The sequence below is a fragment of the Lissotriton helveticus genome, chromosome 11, assembly GCF_964261635.1.
Source record: "Lissotriton helveticus chromosome 11, aLisHel1.1, whole genome shotgun sequence".
Taxonomy (NCBI): domain Eukaryota; kingdom Metazoa; phylum Chordata; class Amphibia; order Caudata; family Salamandridae; genus Lissotriton; species Lissotriton helveticus.
In genome coordinates, this window is record NC_136072.1 from 142693085 (window position 1) to 142719149 (window position 26065).

Here is a 26065-nt window from a genome sequence, read left to right on the forward strand (position 1 = left end):
TGCTTGAAAAGCGCTCCGTTAGACATCAGCATGAATGTTTGTGAAGCTGAAGGTCTGCTGCAGGGACCTCAAGCCCTAGCCTGCAACGCCCCTAGAGGTGTCATCATCAGGGGCCATATTGGGCTTGAAAAGCACAACATCAGCTCACAGCGCTGGACACGTACAGGACGTGTCTGGACAAAGGGAAGGCCCATCCACGCCTGTTGGAGGCTGATCTGGGCCTCTCTTTGAGATCTTATTATCTACAGCAGGGGTGTCCAGCTGTTGGTGTGAGTAGTGCCTTAATTTGTTTTTTGACTTGACTTCTCTGAACCCCTCCTTTGGATTTTCCCTGTACCTCACTACTGCCAAAGCTATGGCGAAGAGGAATGTGGACTCCCTGAATGTGGCCGCAAAACGACCAAGAACTAGCAATACAATTTTGACCTTTTTGAATTATGCAGTGAGTGTGTTATCAGATGAAATTCCAAGCTTGGAAGGCCAGTTGTCTCAAACATGCGTAGAGTCTGTCCACAATGGAGGCTTTCGGAACAATATCCCTGGGTAACTGTGGGTGGGAAAGCATGTTTCACTGGGGTTTCTCCGACTTTCCTACCCTGCAAGTGAGGGCAGCTTTGTCGGCCAGTGACTTACGCGATCAAGATCAGGGCATCATGGAACCCCCTACTCTGATGGCAATGGGTAGGGGAGACAAAAGTATGAAACCCAAAAATGGGTCACCATTGCGTTTATCGCAAGCACATAACAAATCAAGCAAGTGGAGCAAAAAACGAGTCCTGGTCCCTGCTACTGTACCTCTCCCGATTTCAGTTTCTTCCAGGATTCTTTCTTTAATTTGGAGCTACATATTTCCACTGCTTTTGAAGCTCTGGATAATCGAATCTCTAAGCTTGAAGGGGTGGGGAAAAATTGGGATACACAGCAAAGTCTATTCTTACCCATTCGTCAAATACTCCTAAAATTATGTCTTGCCTGCCTACAATCGGTGGTGACACCAATATAACTTCCCAGGTGGATCCCCCTAACAAGCCTCCCCTTTTTTGGGGTCTGAAGCTAGGGGCATGAAGCGCTATGCTACCCTTAACACTAACACTCCAGGCACTCTGCCTGCATTGCCTCAGGGGCCTGTGTCTTTGAATCTGCCTGATCAACCCACTTTAGATAACACGGTCTTGCACACAGCAGAAGGTAGCCTGGTAAGATGATTGCATCCTTCTGGGCAGATACCTAGCATCAGCATGCCCCCTGTAGCAGACACCCAGAGTGAGGTGGTTAGCCAATTTCCCCCTACATCTAACCTGTTCCCCCCCTCAAATCCAATGAAAATGAGAAGTATTACCAACTTAAAAGCAAAGTAGTTCACTTGCTATCTAGCAGGTTCAAATCCAATCTTACCTAGCCTTCTCTTTAAGGAGATTATAATGACCCGGAGAGTGGGCTGATTAGTACATCTACCTAAAACGTATCAAGGGGATTGCTTGGTATTGAACTTTTGTAATGCAAGACGAGACAGTTTTTTCCTGCATAATCTTCCACCCCTTAGTTCCTCTAGTACCAGAATTGCAATACTCCCCTTCTTCTTTTTTTTAATAAACTGATGACTGGAGGGAGACAACGGGCCTGATTCACAGAAGTAATCTAGGACAAAATCCTAAACTTTCTAATTTTGGTATTCACAGGAGGAATTTAGTAGTAGTAAAGTTAGGATTTTGTCTTAAGTCTCTCTTAAGTCTGTCTTAAGTCTGTCTTAAATCTATCCTAAATTTGTCTTAAGTTTGTCTTAAGTCTGTCTCAAGTCTGTCTTAAGTCAAACTTAAGACAATATCCTAATTTTACTACTACTAAATGCCTTCTGTGAATACCAAAAGTAGTAAGTTTAGGATTTTGTCTCAGATTAGTTCTGTGAATCGGCCCCAATGACAGGGGGAGGTGGGCCAGAGACACAGTGTCGGCTCAGGTCTTCAGCATCTCTGGGGCACATATGTCATCACCCTTTGAACAACCGCTTTGAGCCAACATCTTTGCTTAGCGACCAGGATTGACTGGCCTGTGAGAATGATCCTCTTGATAGCCTGGAGGGTAATAGCCGTCAGGGAGAGCTGAATGAACTGAGACATTGCCGAGGTGCAGGGGAAAATTAGCGACATAGGCTGGGTAGAGAAGACAAGTTCCTCTGAAATTATAAGTCTCCAGGAGACTTGGGACACAGAGGGACATTTTTTTATAGTTGGCTATGTTACATTTCACTGTAAAGCTCTGCCCTCGCTTCATAGGAGAGCAAGAGAAGGTTTAGCCATGGTAATGAAAGTGAACTTGAATTGTAATTTGGAGAGGATGCTTTGTCACTCACCTCATTTCTTGGGGTTCCTTATGACCTATTCGTTCGATACGATCAGCCACGCACAACTGCTGGCCAGACTCACTGATATGGGCATCTGTAGGTCAGCACATCGATGGCTAGAATCCTTCTTGTCATGCCGGTCCCAGAGGATTCAGTTGGGTAAGCAGGTATCTGACAGCGGCTTACTTTCCTGTGGTGTCCCCCAAGGCTCTGCTCTGTCCCCACTATTTTTCAATATATACTTACAGCCGCTGGTGGTGGCCCTAGCTAGTTGGGACTGCATAGTCTTCAACTATGCGGATGCCACCCAACTCATCCTCCGTACTGACAACTCCTCCCATGCACATGACTTGGCACAAAACATCCTGAGATTTACAGTGAATTGGATGACAGTCAATTCACTGAAAATCAATCCGGTTAAAACGTAATTCCTTGTGATCCCAAACAGAAACAGCTCCTGGAGTTAACTTTTCTGGCCACAGGAGCTAGGTATCACCCACACACCAGTGCCGGTTGTGAAAAGTCTGGGCATAAGAATTAACTCATAGCTCTCCATGGCCAACCAGGTCACCTCAGTGGTCGGCACATGTACAGGTCTCATGAGGCAGATGCGGAAACTAGTCCCACTCCTTTCAACCTCCTCACTACAGACAATTGTGGCAGCCACTATTGTCTCAAGGTTGGATTATGGCAATGCCTTATATCTCGGCCTCTCCCAGAAACGTATTAACAAACTACAGGTGGTACTGAATGATGCAGCCAGGAGGATTTCCAAGCTACCAAGTAGATATCACACTACCCCATTGCTGGCTAAGTTGCATTGACTACCCATCAGGCAGGGAGCAGAATTCAAAGGCCTCTGCATCGCTCATAAAGCTATCTATGGGCAAGCCCCAGCCTACATCAAAGAACGCCTCGAGAACTATGTTCCTGACCGTATACTGCAGTCTTCCGAGGCCCGTCGCCTAGTCCTTCCACTCTGCAATACTGCATCCAAAGGGGGCAGAGCTTTTTCCGTCCTGGTTCCACAACTATGGAACCAACTGCCTGAACACCTTTGCAAGGAACCCGCACTGCTCCCTTTCAGAAAGCAGCTCAAAACGATCCTGTTTAGAGAAGCCTTAGAAACCGTTTAGCACCCTGTCCCTGCACTGTTATGGTTCCTCTAGCAGCTCTGACTTCTCTCTCCAAAGCGCTAAGAGACCTGCGGGTGTATATGAGCTATACAAATTCCAGTTAACATTAACATTAACCTTTTCAAAAAGGTTTATGGATTTTTGCTGCTAATGTGTACAATCACATTTCTGGGTGGCGCAGCAAGATGTCCTCAAGGATTTGAGTGTGTTTTTGAACGATTTTTTCTCTCATCTCACCCAATACTCAGGTCTGATTTTGATGAGGGAATTTTAATTTACATTCTTCCCTAGATTGTTACCAGTGTGACATGCCCGATTTAGACTGTGCCACCAGTGACCAAGTGCCTCTTAAGCACTCAGTTACGGGAGACTTTCTTAATGACTTGATTTTAGATTATAATTTGATGAATTTGCTCAATAAGAATGATGTTACTGCTCAAGGGAGGACACTGACTTTTAAAGGCTTAGCGGCGGCGTCCATTATTGCTTAATATATTTGGTTCTGGTGGTCTATTTCCTTGACTTTTAAAGTGTAGTGTTGATTATGACATTCATAGCAACCTCAATCCACTGTCAGACACTTTTAAGTGGGAGATGAAATGGCCAGGTCCTACTAATTTTTATATTGACCTCGTCACTCGACAATCAGGGACGCAAAGCGAAATGGGACCGGGAAAATCCCATGCTGCCAAGGTGAACTAACCAGGCCATAACCCCCTTCCATGCGAGTCACCAAGATCTTTGAGTACAACTTCGTATCAGAATTGATCAGAGATATCTGCCTATATGACTCTGGATTATTTGGAGGCTTTCACTTTTTTCTCAAAGCTATATTAGTATCCTCCCAGGAGCCGGGTGGAATTCCTTCCTATTGGCTCCACTGAACAGTTCCTTTAGGTCCTTAACCATTTCAAGAAAAACATTTTTGTAGAATTCTTGGAGTATCTGATCGGCCCTACGGCCTTCACTGGGACCAAAACATTAAGAGCATTACCTACTTATTCCATAATAATAGCTGAATCTAATACCCCAGCCTCCCAGGAGTTTAGGACATATTATTACCTGACTCCAAAAATTCCCATAGTTGCCCTTCAGAGGGATACCTTTCTGTGTATAACCTTCTATAATATTCCTCAAACACATTGACAATGTCTTCAGGTGTAGTAGCTACGCTCCCATCACTCCTGTCAATTGCCTTAATCCCTCTGTCTGCCTCTTGCCGTCGAATACAAAGGGCCAGTAATCTACCAGCTGACTCGCTCTATTCATATGCCTCTGCCCTATGGGTCTCAAACTTCTCTGGCAGATTTCTTGAATATTATCTGGTAATCATAGCTTTCTTTATCAAACTTTGTGCTGCATCTCCTGAACTTCCTGGCTTGCCTTTATCGGCCCCAAGTGCTGTACCTCCAAGTTCCCCACCTCCTCGTTTAGTTCTTTGATCTCCTTATCTTGCTGCTTCTGATTATGAGATTCTAAGGCAAATGTCTGGCCCCTCACAAATGCCTTTTACGAGTTTCATACCACACCTCTGGATGCACTATACCTGTTTATTTCCATGAATTCTACTATCCATTTTTTCATGTGATCTACATACTTTAGGCTTAGAAGCAGTTTTCTGTAGAATGTCCATGTGTCGGGCATTTATCCATGTCCAATCCGAGAGTTCCAAGGTTAAGGGGCTATGATCAGAGAAAATCTTTGATAACCTTTTGTTAGCCGATTTCCCTACAAACCCCGGAAAGACCAGAAAATAGTATAGACAAACATATTTTTGATGTGGATGAAAAAAATATGTATAGCCAGAATCCAAAGTATGCATTCTCTTCCAGATATCTACCAACCCATGACTGCTCTTAAATTGGATTCCCGCTCTACAGACCAGTGGCTTCCTCCCCACATACTTCTTTGCCTTGCTGCCATTCCCACCCACTTCCAAGTGTACATTGAAATAACACAATCAGGGGTATAGCCCATTGGTAACTCCACCACCAGCGCTTTCCACACTGCTGCCTCATCCAGATTTGATCCATAAATAGAGCAGATATTGCCGAACCCCCAGTTGAAACACTTTGTGATATGCAGACTATGAAAGAGAACCCCCTGATTTGTGATAAATCCCTCTTTGCCCAAGGAATATGAGTCTCCTGCTCACAGATAATGTCTGGTCCTCATGTTTTGAGCATTTTCACAACTTCCATCCTTTTGTCTTTATCATTTAACCCACAGACATTAACAAAGAATATGCAGAATTTATCTGCATGCCTTATTAAATCCATAGGTGTAGCCTGTCTTGCACATGTTCAGATATAATTTCCTGTTGCCCAAACCAATGCTCTTTTTTTGTTTTTTGTGTGCCCCGCCCCCTCTTTCCTACACCCCTCACATAGACACCCAGCTCCCCTCCCACCACCCCTCTATTTACCTCTCACACATGGGAAGCAAACAGACCACACATGGTCTGCTGGAGATGGTTGAGCTCCCCCTGTCTATTCCCCAGAGCCATAGACTACCTTATATCAAGAATATAATGCACTGGTGCTGCTCCCATTACCAATCACAATAAACCTGAACAGTTAACACAAAAGTTAGGCCAGCATCAAGGTGAAGGAGAAAGAAAAATTGCCTAAAAGAAGAAATAAAATTAAGAAGAGAGAATGAGTAACACAAATTGATGCCAGCAATGCATCAGTTCAGTAAATTGGTCTACAGTCTGATTCTCCCTTACTCAATGGTACATCAGACTACCTCAAACCCATTCATTTCTTCAAATCAATGCCTATAAATCGGGGTAAAGACACACAACTTTGTGTTCTTGTCCTCCAAGAATTCTTTAGCTTTGATCTCTGACATGAACACCTGTGTTTCATTGTTCCATATAGTCTTTAATTTTGCTGGACTAATCAAAAATGCTTGCACCCCCTTATCCTGGAAGAGCTTGATTAGATGTCTAAGGCACTAGCCTTGTTCCACAGTGTCATGACAATAGTCGAGTCGGATAAAAAGGAGCAATCGTCCACAGTGCGTAATACCCATAGTGTGCTACCCTACCAGTATTTTGGTTTCTCTCCGAGATGCAATTGCATCCAGATATATAACACAGCAACTGATCTACACCTAAAACCAGTCAGTACGATTGGCTTTGTCAATGGTTGTTAGCTATTTAACATAAATAAGTAACAACAAAGATTTGTTATAAATAGTTAACCTTCAAAATGTTTCAATTCTGAAATTTCAATGGTATTGAGGCCTGTGGAAGGAGTTATGGCTTTTAGTTATGTGTGCTTTATGTAAGATATGTGTCCTCTTTATCTGCACATCTCATCCTCCTACACATCTTCAACCGCCTCTCTTTCCTCTTCAGCACCCTCTTTTGACTCTTCTCCGAATGCACTTCCATGCATATCCCTCTTTTCACCACTTCCAAACATACACTACACTCACTCACATTTAATCAATGTATTTACTTCTTGCTCTGTAAACATATTCCCATCTGTGTATCCCCTCACACATACTTTCACTAATTAATACAAATGGAATACATGACCAGTGTGCTGTGTGCTCTGCAGAGAAGCCCACCCACAGACAGGCACTTTGCGTTGCTTCAGTGTCAGATCTCTCAATCAAATCCCTTGATAAACACCTGCATAGCTCTAACTATGCATGGAAAAAAAGCAGAAAGAAACACAACATGATCAAATAGCTAACTGTGAGAGAGACAAGACTAATTAAAACTTGAAATAAGACAGGAACTAAAAAGATGACATGCATTGTCTTAACATTTCTAACAGTCATTGTCCGTAAATCAATCCATGTTTTTAGGATTAATGTTGTTAAGGGCATATCCCTGGTGTGCGAGACTGAGGTAATGCAGACTGGTTCATGCTACTATGATCACTAATGTCCACCTTTATTTAGTACATCACATTTATAAAACTACACACAATGCTTTTCTTTTCAGAGTATTATTTAATCAAACTATGGGAACATAAAACTGTGCCATTAATATGTTTTTGTTAAACCTGCATTGCATGCTCTAAGTCTGGAGACTAAGCAGCATTGTCATGCACCTGTAGGGATGTAGTACTTGCAGTGAGGCATGCAGCTGATTTAAAGACACTCTGACGGCAGACTGCATAACAACTAAAATGCATTTATATCAAATGGGCCAACATAGCTCAGCTGGACGGGAGAGACATTAAGGCACACATCATGTACAGGAATTGGTACCCAGGGCCAGATGTAATACCATACAGCTGATTACTGTCTACTGTAAGCACATTACTCTTGCTTTGCAATTGACTCAGATATTTGCATCAACTTCACAAAGGGAACAAGAACCCCGGCCTTATCATCTTTTGGATCCATTTCTCGGGGGAACAACCACAGCAGCTCCACTTTTAATGGGGTCAGCGATGTGCAGCAAGGGCCTTGGGTGTCACAGTGGGAGAGGTTAGTATGCGAAGGGTCGCAGCACAATATGTATAACAGAAGATTAGTATTCTAACAGTTACCATTACAGAGAACAAGGCACCAGATCAGAAGTGCTTGCATCCACTCCTATGTGTGATGCTGGGATCTATGCCTGTGAATGATGGGCGGAAACTTCAATGCACCAAACTATAACGCTGAAAGCATCACTGGCCTACAGTTGATACTGCCATAGAATATAATGGCAATGATTCATTATGAGGGTCTTTAGAACAGTAAGCCCTGTGTCTTGCGTCACAGTTCAGAAAGTTGATTTACTGTCTGGCCTCCGTCTCCTGCCTCAGAGGAGATGGGTCAGGCAGCCTGAACCACACAGCCCAGACCTAAATACATTGATCGGTTTAGACATACAATCTTATCTCTAAATAAAGTAATCTATTTAAAATTTGTGCAGGAATGTGATGAACTATCAGGAGGGTGCATACCCAGAGCCCTAATGGAGAATCCATCCCAGGCCCTAAGGTAGGCTCTAGGTGGCCATTAGGCAGGGTGCTGTGTAAGTCAAAGGTAGGGCATGTAGTTTTTAATTTTACATGTGATGGTAGTGAAAATGCCTAAATGTGTTTTTCACTACTTTGAGGCTGCCACTCCCATAGTTTAACATTGGGAATTACTTATTACACTTTTAAGCTGAAATTCCTGATTAAGAAGGAGTGGCTCTGTCGTGTTTAATATCATTGGAATGGTAATGTTAAATCCTCCTAGCTGGCAAAGTTTGGATTAATAATACTATTTTATAAATTCCCCTTTTAGACATATGGCATTTCTCTGCTCTTAAAGCTCTGTGTGCCTGCAGCCTGTCTCCAATATATATCCGGGTGGTTGACAGCTGGACTTTGTGTATTCCTTCTAGACAGCCACACACAAAGGAAGTTTAGGTGTGACTGAGTGTCCATCTGCATCCTGATGTGTCATCCTAGGCAGGATGGGAGGGAGTAGCAGACACTTACACATTAATGGGCAGTGTCCTGTCCCTACAAAAAGGGTTCATTAACCAATTAGTGATTCTGAAGCCAGGGCTGGGAAGGGAGGACCTGTGTAAACTTCAAAGCCCCTATTTTAAGTCACATCCACATCAAAGGCACAACAGGGTATAAGTACTGGGTCTCTGACCCCACCAAATCAGGACTTGTAAAGAAACCCTGCCAGGAAGAAGTATTGTAGTGCTGCTACAAGGGCTGCTACTCTGCTGGACTGCTCATCTGGAAGAACTCCTTTTCTGCTGTGCTGCCTTGCTGCCTGCTTGCCTTCTGCCCATGCTGAGGAAGAACTGGACTCTCTCTTGATCCCAGAGTTTTCTCCAAAGGCATGCTGTATTGCGTCCTGATTTGAAACTTAGGGATATCAAAATCTCACCTCCTGCTCCTTAGCCTGGTCCATTGGAAGTGTATCCAGATGCTTACTCCAATGGAACCAATGCATCCTCTGCTGCGTGAAGTAGAATCGATGCATTGCAGTTGTTGCAGGAACAGAACTGGCACAGCACTTGAAACCAGTGCATCATATCCAGAACCGTCGGATCGGAACTGCTGCATTACCTTTGCTGCTATGAGAGATGATCGACGCATCCTCCCGACTGCATAGAGAAACCCAGTGCATAGGCTTTGAAACTAACGCTTCGTGGCTATGGCGTATTCAAAACTGGTGCATCACAATCGTTGCATGGAGAAAATCAATGCATCCTCTTTACTGCAGGATCGACACAGACGCATCGCTCGGCTGCACCCCGCATCTCACTTTTGTGACCAGGATCAAAGTACTTTGTTCAGAGGGCCTTGCCTGGCTCCTGATCTGGCCTGTGCTCCATCACAGTGAGCCTGAAATCTTGATTTGTCCAGCACAACCAGATAACCTTCAGAGGCACTAATAACTTCTAAGCGCTATTTTCACAGTTAATCTTTACAAATGCATATCTCGACTTTTACCCATTTGATTGTTGTCGTTTTGTTCTTGTTTCATTTATAAAATAAATCCTAATCTATTTTTCTAAACTGATGTGGAGTCTTTTTGGGGTGTTTTCATTGTGTTATTGTTTGATGTGTTGCACAAATACTTTACACAATGCCTCTTAAGCTAAGACTGTCTGCTTTGTTCCAAGCTACCAGAGGGACAGCACACACAGGTTAATTCATAGTCTGTATCTTATGTACCTGGACTAGGATTGTGGTTCCTGCTTGGACAGGTTGCATAACTCTGCCAACCAGAAACCCAATTTCTAACAGTATTAAAGAGGAAGGTTTAGGTCTAGCAAAGGGTTTATTTTTGATAGGTTGAAATAGCAGTCAAACCCTACACTAAATGATGCATTGGCAAGTCTGAGACGTGTTTTAAAAGGTTACTTCAGTGGGTGGCACAAGTGTTGCAGGCCAATTAATAACATTAAATGTAACTAGATTAAATGTGCCAATTGAGTGTAGGCCAATTGTACCATGTTTGAAGGACAGATTCAAATCACTTTACAACTGGTTACAACAGAAAAAGTACATAAAGCCTATTGGCAACACAAATGGGTAGAGCAACACAAAGCATACATCTGGGGGAAACCTCGCAAAAAGGGTAGGCTCAAGAACCACTATTAGTCTCGTTAAGGCCCTAAGTTAATCTCTAGATAAATACACATGACAAAAAACCCTTTATGCCCATCAACAGAATGGGGGTATAATCATAATTCAACACATAAGTTCTGTAGTTCTAATTAACATTCACCAAGGAAATATACTTAAGAAATGCATTAAAGTCCTCCTCAATGCCATCAATAACTCCTTGTATTTATCCACAAAGCAGGTGTTGTCTTATTTGTATTGGTGCAGATGGCACATTTTGCTCATATGTGAAGGAAGTGAATAGTCAAATATGATGCATATATATATATAGCTGGGATGTCCAACAATTATTTTTTGGTATTCCTGACTGTGATGGGCAAATATATGGACTTAAACATGCTTATTGCTGGTGATCCAGTTCATCTAGACCTGTGGCTAGTGAAGCTATTGATTGATGAGCCGACTGTGGGGGCTTCACAGTGGGAGAAAACCTCAGCATGTGAAGGAAGCCCACAGCTTGGAGGTGTTGTGCCAGGTGGCACTTTTTGTCCTGAAGACACCCACAGGAATGAGGATGTGCGTTGAAACATCAACAGTGTAACAGGGATTGTCAAGGGGGTATACATCACACCGAAATCCTTTTTATAAATAATATTTAAGGCATAATATTTTTGTCAGAAGATACTCAGGCAACAATATTCCGTCTAACAACACTGAGTACTGTACAAAATGTATCACGATGATACTAATAAATAGCTGAAATAGAAGTTAATCATATCAGGAGCCTCTCATGCTCTTCTAAGTGGTGACTCTCTCTGTCTAGAAACTCCTTCTTCAAAACAAAGAAAATGCTGAAATAAACTTTTATAGGGCATGCTTAGATTGTATGAAGATCACAATTTCTTAAGATCTGGACAAATACATCACATGGCAGTTTCAAGAAAGTACATAAAATCCTAGTTTTTCAACACCACTTCAACCTTGGTATGAATAACTCCTACTTGTTGATATGGGGATAAACTTAAGAGAACAAATCCCATAATTTAGCAGTATTCTGCTCAAACTTTAGAACACTTTGGGATATAGTGATCGTGACAGCTATTGTTGGAACATTCCTCAGTGAATATTCTCTTACTCTTTGTATTTCTACAAGAGAACCAAATAGCATTTAAGCTGAACCACCTGTTGTTGAGCTCAGATCTCATGTTACAGCTAAGGGCATTCCACATTTTTGTTTTGCCTCTCAGGGATATATTTCCATGTGTTTTTTCCTTGTGAAATGGGTAATTAATCATAAGGTCAGTTATTGAGTGGGGGTTGCTGTCAGAAGTGTATACAAGGGCCAGCTTCTATGAATTTGTCCCCTTATGCTTTATGAAAGGTGCAAAGGACTTTGAACATGAAACTTGCTTTAACTGGGTGCCTGGGGAGGTTTTTCAAAGTGGGTTAGAGATGTTTTTTCTTCAGAGGTTCAATCAGAATCTAGAAGATTGGTTCTGAAGCCTTTACAACCAAGAGTTAAGGTCAGGATCTAGGATTGGCTCCATTCCCGCAGAAGAAGTTCTCCTTTATCCAAGACATGAACGTTGTTCAAACTTATACTACTGTGCCTTGCATTGTCAGGTGTACAGTATAGTTGAAAGTCAAGTTGCATCTCATCTCCTTTGCTGGAAATGGACGTTTTTACAGGGTTATTCCCAAACTCTTTGCTTCTTCCTCCTATTTTTCCTGACCTGTTTTTGATTGCTTTAGGACTCTGGGCACTTCACTACTGCTAATCAGTGCTAAAGTGCATACGCTGTCTGTGTATATTTTGATTATGATTAGCTATCCATGTTTGGCATATGTGATTTACTAGTTAGACCCTAGTACAGTGCACTGTGTGTGACCAGGGCCTATAAATTAAGTGCTACTAGTGAGCCTGCAGCACTGATTGTGCCACTCACATGAGTAGCCTAGAAAAGTATCTCAGACCTGCCACTGCAGTGTCTGCGCATGCTGTTTTACACTGCCATATCGACCTGGCACCACTTTCCAGGCCATAACCTTCACTTTTCTTACGTGTAAGGCACCACTCAAGTAGGCCTAAGGGACCCCCATGGGTAGGGTGCAGTGTATGTATAAGGTAGGACACATGCTGGTGTGTTTTACATGTCCTGATAGTGAAATACTGCCAATTTATTTTTCACTATTGAAATGGTATCTTCCCAATAGGTAATATGGGATTTGCGTTGTAACCTCTTACAAGTATAACTTTTTTGGGGAAAATATAGAGGAGTGGAGTTTAGGCTCTCATTTTTTTTCTTGTTTTCTTTTATTTTATTTTATTTATTTTCTCATTTTTTTTTATTGTTTGTTTGAAAATGCCATTTTTATAAAGCAGGCCTTTTCTTATTTAACCATTCTGTGTGCCTCTGCTTTTTTGTGTATTGACAGTCTGGTTTTGGTGTGACAGCGGCTGGGGATGTGCATTCACTGTAGACAGCTACAAGGGGGGTTGAGGTTCCTGGGTGACTCATAGTTTGGCTGAATAAACCCTGGTTGCATTTAGAGTGGTGGGAGGAGTTTCACTAGCACCTGAATAGAGAGTGTCTCCTCTGCACAATACTATTTCCACCTCCTATAGTGATGCTGCACCAGAGAGGACAGAACTGGGTTGGACTGGGCTCAGAGACCCTTGCCACAAAGAGAATAAAGAGAAAATTGGTTATAAGTTTTGGAGCATAAACCCCTGAGAATTAGATCACTTAGGGACTCAAGAGGAACATCTGCCAAGGAGAAGAGCTGGAGAGCTGTAAGGAGGAGTACTGCCCCTTTACTGTGTGTGCTTTGCTGGGTTGGCCTGCAGTTGCTGCTTCTGCCAAGGAGAGAACAAAGACCGGAACTTTGCTGTGAACCTGCTTGAAGAAGAATCTCCAAGGGCTTGTGTGTCCTGACCTCCCATTCCGAATTCTCAGGGACGCAAATACTTCACCTGCAACACACTCACCAGCACCTGGACACCTCTGTGGAATCCTGTATTCAAAAGGGTGCCAATTCCAGTTCCTGGGCCCTGAGAATTGTGTGGTTGGTGCTGCAAAGCAAGAAAAACAACTCTGATGGCGTCAGCGCTGCCGCCAATGATGCAGCAACCTGCACTGAAGCCGGGGACACTGCTCGTGAAGTGCACGACGCACCTACCTGCCTACACAGCAGCTCTGACGTCTGCAGTTACTGGCCTCCCCGATTCCAGCACTTACACTGATGCCGTCACCACCAGCATTCCGTTATCACAGAGCCAATAACGGATGAGGGTTACTTCACAAACTCTTCAGCTTCACATGATCTCACCGGAACCGATGCCTCACTACTGACACAGCCTAACTCCCCCTGTTCTGGACTCCACACATCGCCTCCTCAATGACACCGCACCTCGCCTCCCCCGTGGCAACCAGGTAACCAGCCTCAACCTCAGCACCATTGCCTCACATCCACAACACCATGCATCGCTCATAGACTTCAATTTCCAAGGTACTGTTGTTTGGGGGATTCGTGTGACTTCCTGCTTGATGCTGCGCACCTCGCGGTCCGTGTCGTAATTTGGATATATTCTTGTTACGATGTCATAAAAGCCCCAGTTGAAGCTATTTGTTTCTACAAGCACTATTTTTTAAGTAACTGTTCTAAACGTCATATTCTGATTTTTGTCGTTTTGGTCTTGGTTGGTTTAGATAAAGATACTTTATTTTTCTAAACTGGTGTGGGGTCCATTTGTGGTGTTTTCACTGTGTTACTAAGTGGTTGGGTACAAATACTTTACATGTTGCCTTTGTGATAAGCTCGTGCCAAGCTACAAAAGGGGTAAACAGTGGTTATTTAAAGTGTGTAACTCCCTTACCCTGACTTGAAGCAAGGTCCCTACTTGGGCAAGCGTGCATACCTCTGCCAACTAGAGAACCCCATTTCTAACATTTATATATTTGGAATATATGGGTTGAGTCAATTCATGCAAAGGAAGTTCTCCTTTATAAGGACAAGAATGTGGTCCAAACAAATACCAATGTGCATTGGATTGTCAGGTGTGCAGTCTCAATGAAAGTCAATTTGCATGCCAACTGTGTATATTTCGAAGTTCATGTAGTACTGGTCAAGGAGGCTAGCTAGTGAGTTTGCTGATATTGACTAATATTTATGATATAAATGTCATTTTGGGGATTCCACATTCACTATGGTGGTTCAGTGTCACATATGAACCTGGCTTGGGAAAAGGATCAACGTTATCCTTACATTGATAGGTTACCTAGCTACCGCTTACGACGCGAGGTATTAAAAGCACGAATTGGGATAAATCCCTGCTACATGAATAATGGGGTCAAAAACTTTATGATTGGTTATAATGGAAAATGCACTTGCATTTTGGGCACCCCATGTGATATTTTACATGTCTTACTTGATTGTATGGAATTTTTAGATATCCGAAAGGAGATTTTATGTCCAATTTTTAATATAAATAGGATTAGAAATAGGATGCAAGCTGTTGACCTACTAGTAGGAATGGAGAACTTAGACATAGCCTGTGCCATGGGGAAGTTTATGTGTAAGGTCAAAGTGTTTCTCAAGTGCACTGAGTAAATAACGTATGTGTTCACTGAGGTTATTACAAGGCTGTGCATCTAAAGGATACCAGCACGGTAGCAGACCTAAAGGAAATATTTTATGTCACGTATGAATTATTTGCTTTTTACCTTTTAACAATAATATGTATGTTGGATTTTAAAGGAAACGGGTATTTTATGCATATTGAAAATGTGTCATATTGTTTATGAATCGTTTGCATATGTTTTTAACCGGAGGATAACATGTAAAGTGTACACTTTTATGGTTGTAACTAACCAAATAAAGTTTTATTGACTGCCTGACTGACACTATGGTGAGTCTGGGATTCAACAGCTCATGTCAGACCCAGTTTCAGGGGCTACTAAGTAAACTAGAGGCACTTGTTCACAAGTGTGAGGGTTGAGGTATTTTGCTCCGGATGCCCTGCTGGTCCATCCTGCCTTGGTGCTGCAACCTGGGCCAAGGACATCCTTACCGCACTGACTCTCAGGGTAGACAAGGGAAAGCAGTTCAATCCATCTCAGTTTGGTAGTGTGCGCGTAGAGGCTCAGAATTCAAGCATTCAAGAATAGACTAGGACTGAGCGGTGAACTCCTCTCTGTTCGCAGAGTTTGTGGAGTTTTCTGCACTCTGCGAGCTCCGTGAATGCACAGCCCAATGCTTTTCTTTTAAGAAAGAAGCCATTTACTCTCAGTGATACTATGTAATATAAAGGTATTGCCCTAGACAGAGGAACATCTTACATCTAGTTAACCTGGATTACAGCCCATCTTAACTATGGTGCGAAATGGAAGGATAAAACAATAAATTACATAACTTTGATGAATGGTGGAAAATGTATTGCAATAAAATATCAGTGATGAGGTTGGCACCAAGTACCAATACCTGTAAAATGAGAACAAAATCTGGAAAACACGCAAGATGATGGACGGAATGTTGCACAATGGCTAAACATTCACCCCCAGTCACAGATCTGAGTTTAATCCATCGTTATTTTGCTCACCAAGCCACCCCAGTTCAGACATGGCCATATGCAAATCAGTCTTGACCCTGTGCCAGTGCCTCATGGGAACAGTCCAGACCGAACTGCCAAGCCATGTCTTTCCTGGACCGGAATCAAGCATCCTAGGACCGGTTTCTGGCTATCAGCTGTCTTCAGCCAGGATAGCTTGACTCCAGTGGCTTAGTGAGCAAGGGACCCACGTCTGGGCATACCCTTCCCACATAGGGTAAACAGCAAAACACACAAAATCTGTAAAGCACTACATGTAACTGTCAACATCCTTCCTGGATGGGACACTTAAACGGAGGTCAAAAGGACCAGGCCCTACCCAGAAGCGTCTCTCCCTCTAACAATTGAATCTGCTGACCCTCCAACATTCCCAAGCTATCAACTAAATATGCAGTGAGCAAGAAAGATTATTCAGCAATACTCAGCTAAATAGGTCATGATGGAAGTTCTACAGACAGCACGGTGTGTCCCTTTCTCCATGCGCCACTGCCTTGGACCACACTCCAGCTTAGGAATGCAGGCAACACACTACAATTCTCTGAGGAGGATATTTCACAACCTCATTCGTGCCATATCAAAGCAGGCACAATCCACAATGGATCCCAGTGGCTCCAAATACTCACAGACTACATGGAGTCTTGCAACCATTCACCGTATGCACACATGCACCTGATATACACACATAGATGTCGGTGCGTTGTCTGCGCATGACATGTAAGTCAAATTTTACATGTGCAGGCCTATAGGTATCATGGTCTTACTATGAATAGGTATAAAGACTCCCCCCCCACTACGGATAAAAAAAATGGTACTCTGCCACCACCACTCACAATTCAATCCCACAATACACTCACAATTCCAATGACTCAAACTGCCTTTCATTTCTAGGACAATTTTAGTCCTAGACCCCAGCATATGCAGGATTTCACATCTGATGGGCCCAAATTAAAATCCGAATACCAGTTTAACGTGCAGTGGGTTTTCCCAGGCTAGGGGTTTACATCTGTTTACCATGCAGGCAACATCCCTATCTCAAAAGCCCCAGTTCCGATTCACTAGCTTTGGTTGGTGAGGAGCGAATGCATCCATGAGAAAGCTGATCCTGTTATTATTTCTCATTGCTCCAGCCTTTAAAGTTGAATGGTCTGAATTGCAGTTTTGTAAGCCACTGAAAGGTTAAAGACAATGAGGTTTTTTCCTTTTGCACTCACCCAGAGAGGGAAGGGGTTCCTCCTGGTGATTGCTAGGGCCAAATCTATTTCTCTTGCAGGTCTGATCCCTAACTGGTTGTAGTGGAGGATGTGATAAATTCCATGTATACTTTGATATGCCCTGTCACCTCCCTTTAGATGATCTTGGTGAAGAAGAGTAGGATAGCGATATATCGATAGTAGACCAGGTTTTTTGGATCTTCAGATTTTGGGGGGATTGGTTAGTGACGTCATGGTTTAGAGGGTCTGCAAATCCTTTGTAGTGATAGAAGGAGAGTTAATCAAGAATGATGTATTAGCCACACTTGAGGGCCACATTTTTGTATGGCATGAAACTGAGCATGGTTCAATAGTCCATTGGATGCTTTTTTTCTTGTTCACCCAGGCCAGCAGCTGATCATTCATCAGAGTCTGGAATAAAATGAAAGCCGAATGAAGCAGCAGTGGCTGGATGGGCAGATAGGCAGAGTGGGGTTTAGCGGTCAGAGGATATAGCTTCAAATCTTGAGCAGTGACTAGAGTGAAAGTATGTTGGTAACTGCATTACCATAAAAAAAATCCGTAAAGATTATGCAAAATATGCACATTCCTCACAGTTTCACTATAATATAATACACATGTTAATAATATTGACTTAAGTTGTCATTTTATACCAGAAGGAAACGCTTTTTCTTCATCTAATAGATCCACGGTTTGAATTCTAATATGATATAGTAAATTTTAATGGCAGTAAAGAACGATATGAGCATTAATATGTAAATTAATGCAAAGCTTATTGAAATTCCTTCAGCGGTTCCTGAGAGGTAACATTTAGTTCAAACCCAGGCAGCGTCAGCGACTTTTTAAAATCAAGGCAATGCCATTGTGCAAGGACAAGTTTGCATTTGAATCATGTTTAAATCATATTCACTTCACATGTTGTGTTCTCATTTAAAGACATGTACCTACCATCAATTTATTATTCAGTAATGTTTAAATGGCTGCATACTGTGCTCACTTTGCTTAATCATCCAGGTTGTCATCTGTGTGTACAGAAAAGTAATGTACAAATAAAATGAAGATGGATATATGTAAAGTTACTTCTATATCAAGTATAAATGTGATACTGTCGAAGAAGTTAATACTTTGTTTGAATATTTGCACCAAAATGTTAAGTTCTGGTTTAAAAGTTCTTCAAACCAGGGGATTATTTAGGGCCTTTTTGTGACTTTTTGGCAGTGTGGCAGCAGGCCACCATGCCAGCGCCCCACTGCCACACCGCCAAAGCCATATTTAGACCACCAGCTATATTCAGACTAGAATCCAGTTCCTGCAGCGGCTCTCGTGAGGCAGTGCAGTGCTAAGGCTCATATGTGAGCATTAGCAAGGCACCACAATGGGAATGCCATTGCACGTTCCTGCAGGGCATGGACTGTCAATTCAAAACCCTGCAGGAGCTGGGGGTGCATGCATACAGGGGGGCACACCATGTGCCCCCTGCATGCAACCCCTGGTACAGAGGCAACAGGTTGCCCTGTAGGGCCCCCTTTGTTTCCTCACTGCCACGCATTTCATGGTGGGCTAACCGCCGTGAAAACTGTGGCAGTGATGAAATCCTAATATGTTTTGCAGAGTCGCAGCGGCACCGCCAGCAGATTAGGAGCCTCAAACCACTGCAAAACTGCAAGGCATCACAGATTCCTGGTGGCTGCAGTGGTCCCATTGTGGTTCGACTGCCCGAATTGTAATAGTAATTGACTGCCACAGTGGGTTTGGCAGTCCATCGAACCACCAAACTCATAATAGGGCCCTTAGAGTGTGGCCATTGGTAAGTAAACTGCAGGCGTAGCTGAAGCAATTCTTCCTCTACTAACAAATTAAAAGATTGCTAGTAATATGAAAGATATTCATTCCCCAAACATGCTCAAAGATGCTTACAGCTCTGAATGGAGAAGAGCTGCAGGTCGGATCCACCATGCTATGGCGGACAATGGTCGCTGCCATGTACCGAGGGCAGTTGGGCAAGGGGAATGCAAATACAAATTAAATAAAACATTTACCTTGATACAACGTACTCTGCCATCTGTTGTCTTCTACCTCGGGACCCAGCCACCTCACCTAACCAATCCTGGTGCTGCTCTCACCAGCTTGAGAGCTGCATCAGGATTGGTTGGAGCCGCCTCACTCAGCACTCTCAAGAGCACTGGAGGTCTGTGTTTTCTCCAACCCAGCTGCCAGGTGGGATAGAGAAGTTTAAAATGCCCATGTCTGTCTCACCATCACAAGATGGCTGGCCAAAAAGACAGGCACATTTAAAGCTCACAGCTCCCTTCTGCCACTCAGCAGCACTGGTCCCACTCCGTCCTGTCACTTAGTTCAGGATGGGTCGTTGCTGCAAAATAAAATGGTAATAAATAAACTTAGTCACCATTTTATTTTCAGCTCTGGCCTGTGGGGCGACTCTCCTCTGCTCAAACAGAAGAGCCGCCCCTGATGGCAGAACAGTATCGAACGTGGAAGAGGTAAAAGAACTCTAAGAGTCTGGGTCTCTTGTAGTGTCAGCATGCAAAGTGCTACTGATGGTTCTTGCAGATCTTTCTCTATGGCCAGGGACTACCGAACGTTCCCGTCCCCCGCCTTCTGTTTAACCGACATTTATTAAAGATGGACATGAGAGAGGATTTCTTTGGAGGCGGAAGGCGTACAACCCCCGGCAGTATTTATGAAAACATAAAATAAAAATAAAAAATTAAATAAACAATATTTACACATTTCTACGCAAAAAATGTAGCATGACATTTGATTACAATTAATATGTACAGATATCAGATGGCTAACCTTAACAAACTTCTAATTAAATATATTTCCTATCCGAGTCTAACATCTGAACCATAATCATACATTATTTACTTTTCTGTGTATCCTATTTGGGCCTACGGCAAGGTCGCTAACTGGTGTCAGATCCTTATTAATTAGCCACACCTTCCTGTAGGAGTGCGCATGCGCAGAGGGCCCGTTTACCGAGAGGGTACTTCCCCCACCGGTTGCCCCCGTATGCTCCATTACTCCATTAACGGGGGCCCTTGCTCTCTGTGTCGTTTAGTGACATCATGTGCCCGTGTGGGGTGACCAACCAGCCTAAAGAAAGCGTGACTCCCCCCTCCCCCGCACCCATCTAGCCAACCAGATGTACCGCCCCTGGAGCTCTAGGAGAGACCACTTGTCCCTCACCCTGGGGGAGACAAGAATGGCGCCGACCCCTAAGGATCTTAAATTTACTGCTCACCAATCATGACCTTAGTGTAGTTGACCGACTATCTGGCCCCCCTACTCTCCTACACTGAAAGGTCATGCCCAGCCCTGACACTCCCTAGCCAAGCCATTATATTTTCCAATAGGATTTCATTACCTAACCTAGTCAGGTGGATCCCGTCTTTTAAGAAGCACAGATCCCACTGACACACCCATGTGCTACGTTTTGTAACTGAGGGGACCTGAACAATTTCCCTATTTTATTGTTTATCTTCCTTACCGAGTGATTCAACGCTTTCCCAGAATCTCCCCCCCCCCCCTCCATTTGAATCTGGGTATCATCAGAGACCAAATTATGGTGCAGCCCTGGCATGCCTTATCTAACCAGCCTACCTCAGAGATTATGTCCTCCATCAAGACCCTTCTACCCAGATTTACCAGATCGTTCCCACCCAAATGCAAATAACTATCATGGGTGGAGGACTGCGCCTACTCAACAGATCTGTAACAAAAAAAATGAAATTGACTGAGGCAGAGATCCCCCTTACCATGGGAGGAAACTTAGAAACCATCCTGCTCAGCTCTTTGTCTGTAATGACCCGAAAGAAAAACAGATTTCATACGCCGTATATAGGAATGACCAATGACCCATACAAAATGTGCTCCCTTGTCCTTTATGGATGTGGCCGCCGTTGTGAAGAATCTTGCTGGTGATGCACCGACAGCAGTTTCCCCCCTGCGTGACTGGTTCGAGAAACTAAAATGTAAGCTAACAAACAGGACAGGCATCAGTTCACGAATGCCTTGGCACCCTTCTCAACATGTGCAGCCACACATAGCGCTTGTAACAATTAGAAGACCATCTTCCAATTCTCTTCACACTGTTGCTGTGCAACCCTCTAGCTGTTGCCTCTGTGGCAGCCCCTATTCTTAATGAATGAGTCACAAAGTCCTTTGGATCCAAACCTGTCCTTTCGATCACCATGGCCAATACCCTTTTAAATTGGAACCTGGTAAGCGGGGTACTGTCAGCATGCATTAATAATTTCCCCCCTACTGCACTATTCCTCTGTCGGAGGAAGGCTTCTAGGTGCATCACTGGGCAGCATGGATTGTCTTGCGCCCGGTGAAGTACTATCCATTCGTCACGGGCTGCCTGATAAGTTTTCGATTTTTTAATGGTCATTAACAAAGTGTCGCCCTGTATCCCCGCATGCTCCAGCTGGAGCCCACCTTGTACGTCCTGTTTGTTGCACGCCACTAGTTCCCCCACTCTAAATGCCCCATAGAAGGCCAGTTCAAAGGCAACTCTGAATAGTAATGCCTCTCCTATTGAACTGCAAATGCCACCCAGGGCTGTTAGCAGTGAAGTCAGCCGCTCTAAGCCAATTGGTTGTCTTGTGTCCCGAGCGCCCCCTGGAGGTCCGCCACCCCTTTAGTGCCTTCCTTACAACAAAACTATTCATGGGGTCCTTAGTGTCCTTGATCTGCTCAAAGAAAGAAACCGGTGCCACATGTCGCCTGGCTGTTGACGTAGAGCGCCCTTCTTTATTCAACGTGTCTAAATACTGGAGGAATGCCCCTGACTTATGCCAGCTATCTGCCCAATCCTGCCCCAAAAAAGCGCAGTAAAACTAAAACGCCCCTTCGTAAGCCTTCCTGGTCCTGGGCGCTAGGCTAGCTGCCACGAGGTTCTGTAGCTGGGGGCACCAATCTGCCAGAGTACTTCCGGGAAGTGTGTTGGTATCGTCTCTGCATACGGTAGGTGTTCCCTGAAAACCTGCATCTTGAAGCGAGAGAGTGCGTCAGCAGCATAATTCAGCAACCCCGTGAAATGGTTAGCCTTAAACTGTATGTTCAGCTTCATACACAACAGCACTATCTGTTTCAACAGGCGGAGGATCATTTTACACTGTGCAGCCTGCTGGTTAATGGATTCCACCACTGTCATGTTGTCTGACCAGTAAAACACATATTGATTACGCAAATGATGAGGCCAAATAGTCAGTGCAAAACAGAAGGGAAAGAGTGCCAGGAAACCTATATTGGCTGTCAGACCACTCTCCACCCACCAAGCCAGCCAATGTTGTGCCACCCATTTGTTCCCGAGTATGGCACCAAATCCCACACTGTCCACAGCGTTAGTCCATAAACCTAACTCCACAGAAGTATTGGGGGAACCGGGCCACACTACCCTGCCGTTGAAACCCTCCAGAAATGCGATCCAAATCCGCATGTCCTGCGAACCTCAGACGACAGTCTTGTGTGATCGTGTTTTTCCTGCAGGCCTGTCATGGCCTGAGAGATGGAACGGGAGAACGGTCGTGCCATAGGTATTACCCGTACTGCAAATTTCAACTGGCCAACTGCCTGTTGTAGCTGATGTAAGGTTACCTTATCTTTTGCCAAACATTGCTGGAGTGCAGCTCCAAATTTCAATATTTTTTCTTTAGGTAACCAGAAACACCCCTGTACAGAGTCCAACTCAATGCCTAAAAATTCTATTGTGGTTGTTAGACCCACCATCTTCCCTGGTTCCAGAGGGACCCCAAAAGCACGCATGAGCACGCAAAATTCCTGCAATGCCCAAGCGCATTCCCGGGAGCCCGCCTACCCCAGAATGAGAAAGTCATCCAGATAATGCATGACATATTGGTGCTCCGTTGCCTGTCTCAAAACCCATTCCAAAAATGAATTGAATTTTTCAAAGTAAGCGCAGGAAACAGAACAACCAATGGGCATGCACATTTCCATGTAGAACTTGCCCTGGAATGAAAAGCCTATATGGTGGTGATCTAGAGGATGTACAGCCAGCAGCCAGAAGGCGGATTCAATATCTGATTTGGCTAGCCAGGCCCTGGGTCCCAGAACCCTTAGCATATCCACTGATTGGTCAAAAGAGGCATATTTCACGCTACAGATTTCTTCGTTGATGGCGTCATCTAATGAATTGCCTCTAGGGGCCGACAGATTATGAATCAACCTGAACTCCCCTTCCTCTTTCTTCGGGACCACCTCCAGGGGCGAGCAGACAAAGTTGTGCACAGGGATGTGATCAAAAGGACCCGCTATTCTGCCCAGGCGCAGTTCTTTTGCAATTTTTGCTGCTGCTGCCCCCGGATTGGTCCTTACAGGCAGCTGATTTTTACACTCTGGTGTCCCTGTGTAGTCAATTGACGGAATCCTAAAGCCATACAAAAAAACGTCTTGTAAAATCCTAGCCGTGGCATGGTCTGGGTACCTGTTTAACCAAGGAGTCATAGCCAGGACGTCAATGAGTGAATGTGTTACCATTAGTATCTTCTCCGTATTCCTGTTTCCTCCTTCCCCTATTTCCTGAGGATGTGTTCCCTTTTTTGAGGCATTTTGATTCTGGGTGGGAAGGGTGAATAAATATGGAGCATGCGGGTCTGAATTTGCAAGTGCCTTGGTCCCTGGTGCATGTCCGTCTATTAAAATCCCAGCATACCCCTTTCCATCCCCTACCGCTCCTCGGACTAGGGGCCGTGCCCCCGGTTTGTGGTGGCTGAAAGGGCTGAGGCGCTTGGGAAGTATGACCCTTGTTCCAGTTTTGTACTGCATTGCCCTGTCTGTCCCGAGCCAAACTGATCAAACCACGAGATTGAGTCAACCCGGTCCCAGGTAAGTGATGTGTCAAATTATTTAGCCTTCCTGAAATTCCTGTCATAGTCCTTCCATCCTACGCCCCCATATTTATCATGAGTCATAGTAACCCTGCTCTGGTAACACGCCATTTCTGCTTGAAGATTAGGCGAACGCTCAGCTATTATAGCTATAAATACATAGAAAGCCTTAATCCAGTTGTCTCCTCCACCCTGAATCTCAACATTTCAACACGCCATTCACTAGAAAGCATCCAATCCTTCTGCTTCCTGGCATACTCCATTTCCCTGTCATGCACAAGCAATGAGAACATATTAAGCGTCAAACCATATCAATTCCTTCACCTCGCGTGTTACATACCTAGCCAGATGTTCCCTCCTAGAGGGTAGCACACCCACGTCCAGCAGTGGCAATACCACTTCCTTACCTATTGCCCCAACTCCAGCTGGCTCTGCCATCTTGTCTTTTCCAGTGGTGCTCTCTTGTACCGCTGGTTAGGGTAGGATTGAATTGCTTGGCCCTTTGCCTGGCATCCCGCTTGGGGCAGCAATAATCTTCGCCACCATCATCTGTGCCACTGCTAATGGGTCCTCCCCTACTTCCCTTGCACCCACCAAAGACAGTAACATCCCCCCTTTCTTAACCAAGGGAGAACTGCCGCTATCTGAGCCGCTAGCTCCAGAGGTACCTGATTAACCCCTGGTGGTGCTGGTACCGGAGTGGGGGCCACTGGATTCAGGACAGGAACCACCGGGAATGATGCGGGGCTAGGTGTGGGCATTCCAGGGGTTATTGTTGGGACCACCGGGATTGATGCGGGAGGCACCGAACTTGGTATAGGCACAAGCGGGGTAGGAGTGGGGACCACTGGGACACCTGCCGGGATCTCTGGTATGGGTGTAGGGCTCACTGGTGTCACTGGAACTCCTAAGGGACCTTCCCCCAAGGGAAACTCCCCTAAAAGGTTGACTTGGTGTGGGTTCCTGATTCTTCCCCTTCCTGGGTCTAGCCCACCTAGGGAGTGGGAGCAATTCTCCCCTGGGTTTTGGGGCCACTATCATTCGCTTAGGCCTACCTGTTGCCCCACTCTGCCTATCTACTCTTTGCCTGAGCTCGGCAAGGCTCTGCCCCATCTGCTCTACCTTTCCCCATCTCATATCCATTGTCTCCATCCTACGCATCATTGATTCCAACATGTGTTCCATGCGGGAACGCTTTGCATCACGTTTGCTGGCCATAGCTCCTGAGACAACAACTGCAAGGTAACGTACGCACTGATAGGCAATAACAACCGAGCACAATGTTATGTTAACTAAATGGGACCTGTCCAGGTCCTCACCTGTGCACGTTGGGGGTCCACAAACTGGTCGGAAGCACCACTCAACTGGGACCGCGCCACACCAGCAAGCCTGGGTGTTGGGCGAGTAAACTCTAGCCCGGCGGCCCACAGAAGCAGTGAAGTGCAGCCTTGTCTGAGACCCCTAAAAGCGATGTCCTCTGTTTCGCCTTTCGCTGAACCCGCACGCTGAGTACCCCTGTGTGCACTCCTATGATAAAAATTCACAGCTTACCATAAGCTCTGGGCACACAAAAAATTAACACCTTTGATTCAAAGCATACAGTAATGTTAGTTACTTAGTGCACTCCTGGGTGCTACACAATTCATCTTTGCAAAGTAATGTACCACCTTCCACTTGATTCCTGATGCTCAATGCACCCTTTAACACCTATTAAATGCCCCCATCCTTGCACACACGAGTTGTTCTAAGGCACTAGGGAAATGTAATGATTTGCCCAGAATCACAGGATGTCAGCGTTATTTTCCAAGAAATCACATCCCCATCATCATAGGATGTGAGCGTTGTTGCACACAATCGAAC